Source organism: Rhinolophus hipposideros (genome assembly GCF_964194185.1).
Source record: "Rhinolophus hipposideros genome assembly, chromosome: 1".
NCBI lineage: Eukaryota > Metazoa > Chordata > Mammalia > Chiroptera > Rhinolophidae > Rhinolophus > Rhinolophus hipposideros.
Window position 1 is genome coordinate 83,382,287 of NC_138047.1, and position 6,537 is coordinate 83,388,823.

Consider the following 6,537-nt stretch of genomic DNA (forward strand, 5'->3'; position numbering starts at 1 on the left):
GTCATTTAACTCTGCCAATTATGTTTAAATGCCCTGTAGAAAAGCACTACTTCGTTTTGATTTAAAAGTATAATAAGGTTAGAAAATTCTTCCTGTATTAATATTTTGTCATGTTCTTAGGACTATTGAAAGGGTCCATCAGTATAAAGTAAGCCAGATATTTTCAGCTTAGACTGAATGGACTAATCATTTTGGTATTAAACATTTTAGGTCTATATTTATAACATTACTTCCAAATTTTACTTAAAAGATACTTAGATGTTGAACCATAATGGTGAAACATAAATGTTGTATGTGTATGGATAGTACTAACTTGCAAAAATTACACTTTTATTCGAGAAAATGTTAGAAGGGTATTAATGTCCTTCCCTGCAAGAAATGAAAACTTACTCGACTTATTGATAATAAGCAACATTTTCTTCTGTCTTGCTCTGTAACATGAACATTTAATTTGACCAAGCCCATCAGGAATGATACATCATAGAAGAGGAAAGTTTCCTGAGTTGTTTCCTTGCATTTGTGTTTATATAGACTATTAAAAACATCGAACATTAATCCAATTTTGAAAATTAGTACTATATAGCTGTGTTGGTAGCTGGTGGTTGGGCATGAAAGAGGTAAACGTGGGTTGAAGATAGACGAGTACTTATTAGCGGTATGTTTGTATTGACCTTTTAGGTATTTTTTGAAGCCATAATTTTCAAGAATAAAGGCAGGTAAAGAATAGCAATCAAGAAATCCAATTTTTTTTGTGTGTGTGAATTGATTGATATATTTATTTTTTTTAACCATCTTCAGCATTTATTTATTTTTTTTATTTTATAATAGTTTTATTTTATTTTATTTTATTTTTACATCCCTCACATCGGGAACCCCCCTCCCCCCATCCACCACCACCCCGACCTCACACTGAGCCATCACATTATACACATAAAATTATAGTTGGCATTCATTAATTTACGGTCGATGACTGGATTAAGAAGCTGTGGTACATTTATACAATGGAGTACTACGCAGCCATAAAGAAAAAAGAAATCTTATCATTTGCAACAACATGGATGGATCTAAAGAAATCCAAATTTTTAGCTTGAAACCTGTAATATCTATGTTTCTTTTAAAAGCTTTCAGTGATACAAGAAGGGTAACATTGAACTCCAAATGTTCAGGATAGTTTAATTTCATAAATATTTACTCACATTTCTAGAAACCTGAATAAAGTAGATGTGCTTTTGATTCAGATTAAGCAATCATTTGTTCATCAGACAAATAAATATTCAGTAGCTCTTAGGAGTTAGGCAGAGTCTCAGATCTGGAGATGAAGAGGGCACTGCCCTCGTTAAACTTACACTTTCCTTTTATAATAAATAACATTGTTATGCCATGTGTCATATTCTCTTCTAAAATGCTTATGGCATATACAAATACACATAGAGTAAAATATAGGTAATCTATCCTTGGAATAACGATATTTTATAGAAAATGTTGAAATTATTTATTGTAAATAACTCACTTTTAAAGGTTTATGGATTTTTAATCTTAATTTTTTTAAAAAATTGTCAAAGCTTTCTGAAGCTTTCCCTCATCTTCCTTTCCAGCTTCTCAATTTGGGATTGCCATATTGGTCATATTTTCAAATAAGTAATATTCTTGCTCTATTTTAGAATAGAGCGATATATAAGGTTGGGTCCATTAACTTCAAAACCTAAAGGGACCAAGATTATAACAAATGCTGGACAATATAGAAGGAATTATGGTGAACACTAGAAAGTTCAGGTGTTCAATATTTATGTTCTCTTTTATCTATCTCTATATCTGTCTCTGTCTCTGTGTCTATCTAAAATGTTTTGTGGCAGAAATACAAATTCTTTTCTCACTGAATTAACTCTACAGTGATTTTGCCAACAGTTTCAGTCTCCTCTATTCCCAGCTGCCTTCCCAACCCTATTAGCCCATAATCTTCTTTATCCCTTCTATGTGTGGAACACTTAACAACATAGTTTCTTATATGCCATTCATTCTCAACTTTTTGCTGTCTAATTTTGTATGTTCCTCTGGTGAATCATTCCTCCAGTGAAAATTTTCTTTCCTCATTTTTGTCATCAAGTTGTATCTTCAAGAACTAGTTGAAATGCCATTTATTTTTTTGAAAGAGCCCCTGGTTCCCAACTAGGAGTAAGCTATGTGCTTTCTCTGAACTCTCATAATATTTTTTTCTAAATCTCTTTCAGCGCTGAGAATATTTATCATATTTATGTTTCGTCTTTATCTGGTATAAATTCTATGTTCTCTAACAGTAAGCTTTTTGAGGATCAACGCATCTCTGGGTATGCAAAGAGTGCTGAACTTGGAGTTGTTTTGTAAAAATTTGCACAAATAATCATAATTTATAATCTGATTATGTTCATTGATGTTACTTCTTAGTAAGAATATCCCCTGAGGTGTACTTTGCTTTTAGGAAACATATTACCCCAATCTTCAGGCTATTTTGTCTTCCAAGATGCTGTAAAGTTGTTTATGAAATGATGAATTGTGGTATTTAGTCTTAATACTTGAATTAAAATGGAAAAGTACCTTTATTGCAAATCATTCTTTAAGGAGTGACAAGTTTCAAGATTATGTTTTGCATTGGGAAGTATGTCAGGAAATTTGAAGAAAAGTTTTCTTGTTTGTTTGTTTGTTTTTACTTATATGAAATAGAAATATTTTTTTTCACATCCAGTAATGCTTTCTCAGTGGAAAAATAATAGATATAAAGGAATATATATAAAATGAATAGTAAAATGTAAGGAAATATTGCTAAGAAATGTTTTTCTGAAATAAATTTTGTACTAAAACATTGTTTGGCCAGATTTTTATGTCACACATAGACACACAAAGGAAATTCAGAGAGTATGTACTCATTCTTTTTTGTCACACTTTTTTTTTAAAAAAAATATTTTATTCGTGAAGGTGAACAGGACTTTATTGGGTAACAGTTTGTACTTCTAGGACTTTTCCCAGGTCAAGTTGTCATCTTTTCAATCTTGGTTGTGGAGGGCACAGCTCAGCTCCAGGTCTAGTTGCCTTTGTTAGTTGCAGGGGGCGCAGCCTACCATCCCTTGCAGGAGTAGAGCTGGCAACCTTTGTGGTTCAGAGCCCCCGCTCCAACTAACTGAGCCATCTGGGAGCTCAGCAGCAGCTCAGCTCAAGGTGCTATGTTCAATCTTAGTTGCAGAGGGCGCAGCCCATCATCCCTTGTAGGAGTCGAGGAATTGAACTGGCAACCTTGTGGTTGAGAGCCCACTGGCCCATGTGGGAATTGAACTGGCAGCCTTCGGCTTTCTTCAACCACCTGAGCCACCTGGCTGGCCCTTTTCACACTTTTTGAATTAACATTACACAGAGATTCAATCATAATATTCATTAAAATATACATATGGAATTTAGAAATACCCATTGCAGAGACAAATATATCCTTTTTGCTTTTTCTCTTGAACATGCAGTTAGACCACATTTCCAAACCTCATATCCATGTTAGGTGGAACCACATGACCAAGTTTTCACCAATGGAACATGTGTGGGAGTGATGTATGCCACCCCAAGCCTAGCCCATAAGTTCTCTCACCAGCAATCTCCCATATTCTCTGTTTCCTTGGAGATGACTCCAAGGCCCTACTGGATAGCAGAGCCACACTATGGAAGGAGCTTTGGACCTTGAATCATCACCTGGAAGAGAGCCACCAGGAAAACGCTTTGACTGGTAACATCCATATTGGACTCCTATAGGAGAGAAAAATAGGCATTAATATGTGAAGCCACTAAAATTTTGGTATTGTCTGTTATAGAAATTGGCTAACTCTGACACAGACACATCAGTAAGTCATACTATCTTCCCCTTGACCTGCAGACGTAGCTTATAGAGAAGTCTGTATAAAAGGATTAATTTATAAAACTGGATTAGGCCAACAAAAAGGCAGTACACTTTTTTGCATGTAATCTAGTTCAATAAGAACAAAAATTTTTATGAGCCACATTTTTTCTTCCACAAAGAAATTATATTTGCTGAACTACATAGAGAAAATGCTCATCTTTAGGGCACCGAGCTGGCTGAAAGTGCTGGCGGAGCCTCTGAGAGCGGTTAGCTGCAGTGGCAGGAGAGCAGCGCTTTGGGTGTCTTGCTACTCGAGCAGCCACTGAAGCTGTACGGGACATAGCTGGAGTGAGACCCGCTATGGATTGCCCTCAACTCCATCACCCTTCTTGAACTCGCTGTTAACCTGCGCACCAGGCCCTGGCCGTATTTTTTATATGCACTCAGACTCTTTATCTACCAGTCACTGGATACTATTGATGGGAAACAAGCCAGAAGAACAAATTTTTGTTCTCCTTTAGGAGAACTATTTGACTATGGTTGTGACTCTCTTTGTCCAGTATTTATGGCAGTTGGATGTTCAATTGCTGTTTGCTAGGAACTCATCCTGACCGGTTGTTTTTCAGCTCTTTTTGCTGGGATGTTCATGTTTTATTGTGCTCATTTGGAGACTTATGTTTCAGGCATCCTGAGTTTTGGAAAAGCAATAAGTATTCCTCTAGCATCTAAAGACTCTGAGAGCATCCAAGTGGAGATGTAAAAGTGGATATAACTGAAATTCAGGTAGCTTTAGTGATGGTTTTTGTGTTGTCTACATTTGGAGGAGCAGCAATGTGGGACTACAGATACCCATTCTAGAAATAAAATTGAAGACCTGTCCAGTTCTTGGAGTTGTAGGTGGAGCAATATTTTCCTGTTTAAGTTATTTCCATGTTATCCTGCATGATGGAGTTAGCAAGAATGGATCCACTGTTCAGCAATGTTTTGTCATCTAGACTTCATATAGGAATAATCATTAGACTGGCAATAATAATCCATAAACAGTCAGCAACTAATGTGTTTGAAAAGCATCCTTGTTTTTATGCCTTAATGTTTGGTTGGATGTGTCTTTGCTAAAGTCTCACAAAAACTAGTGATAGCTCACATGACTAAAAGTGAACTGTATCTTCAAGATATTGTCTTTTTTGGCCCAGGTCATTTATTTTTAGACCGGTACTTTAATAATTGTGTAGACAAATATGTTGTCTATGGTCGATGGTCATTTCGTCTTTGAAATGATGATGTATTTTAGTGCTTTGTGCCTGCAAATTTCAAAACCCTTCATCTAAGTATCTTCAGGACTTTATGTCATTAAGCACCTGAACAGGTCCGCAAGCATACTGACTAATAGCCCAAGGAAAAGAGGAGAAGCAGTTAGGGGAACCTAGAAGTGAATGAAATCCCCTTTTGCAGGAGGCTAGTATACTATCAAATAAGGTTATATTTGAATATAAAACATAAGTCCTGTAGATTCCATTATGTCTATTTCAGTTGTGAAGCCCTCATATATATCAATATTTTTGACCACAGATATTATCAGAAAAATAAAATATGTAAATTAGTTAGAAACAAAACCAAAGAAAGAAATTTCACTTTTCTCAGGATAAGAAAGTGAACCACTCTAGTTCTAAATGACAGTCTCTTCATCTCAGAAATCTTTATCAGACACTTGGGATTTTCATTGTCAAATGATTACATAAAAATTCAGACTTAAAGGATTTTAGCCATGTTGAGGGAGATGCTTACTTTGATTGCTAAAAATTGACGATTCATAATACTACACGAGTGCATGGATTGTAGTACTAATTATTGAGTCAAATAATGCTATGAGAAATGATTTTTATTACCCATTTTTCAAAAGATATATGTTAATTACTATCATATAAAAGTAAATACATGCTTTATTATACCACTTAGAATTTAAAAGAGCTACTGCAATTTTCTATAATTTGTATTCAGTAAAAAGAATTTGTCTTACCAGTTCAGAAAAACAAATGAATCTTTACAGTGAGGGTAACTTGTTCCTTGATATTCTAAATTAATATTTTATTGTCACAAAAAAGTGGATGTTAAACATTCCTTTTTATGAAAATAAAACACAGTAGATAAAGCACAATTGACATATAAGAAAATCAGTAATTTATGAAAACATGGCAAAATTATCTTCCCTTTAGAATATCAGTCAAATTTACTTCAACTACATATTTCATTGGAGGTAAAATAAGTGTCAGTTATTCAACCACTAAGTACATTATGATTCATAGCTTTCTATTCTCACTTAAAATAGTATTTACACTGCTCATTATGAATTTTATCCAACAGCTCTGTAGACCATAAGCCATAAGATAAAATAATCAAAAAAAAAAAAAGAAGGAAAGAAAAAGGAGTAAAGAACATGCACTATATATTAAGCAAAAATAAATAAATAAATAAATAATGAAAGCTGATATTCCTTGGGAGGAATAAAATATATACTTGTGTGAATTAAGTACAAGAAAACACTCCAAAGTACTCATTTTGTCCCTGTAACTATTGGTAAACTTAAATAAGGAGCTTCCTAGAAATTTGAGTAGTACTTAAGAATTATATTCTAACATATTCTTTGGCTTAAAAGGGAAATCCTTTACAGAATGCAAAAATTTAGGAAG

At 34.3% G+C, this 6,537-nt stretch overlaps 1 pseudogene across 1 annotated transcript in view; it reads left to right on the plus strand.

Moving 5' to 3' along the window:
- Positions 1–5,237, plus strand: part of LOC308499451 (cholinephosphotransferase 1-like) — a 151,139-nt pseudogene extending 145,902 nt beyond the window's left edge. The window contains exon 2 of the transcript in view: positions 4,590–5,237. The product of the transcript in view is annotated as a cholinephosphotransferase 1-like (transcript). The remainder of the gene's footprint in view (positions 1–4,589) is intronic.
- Positions 5,238–6,537: the final 1,300 nt, after the last annotated feature.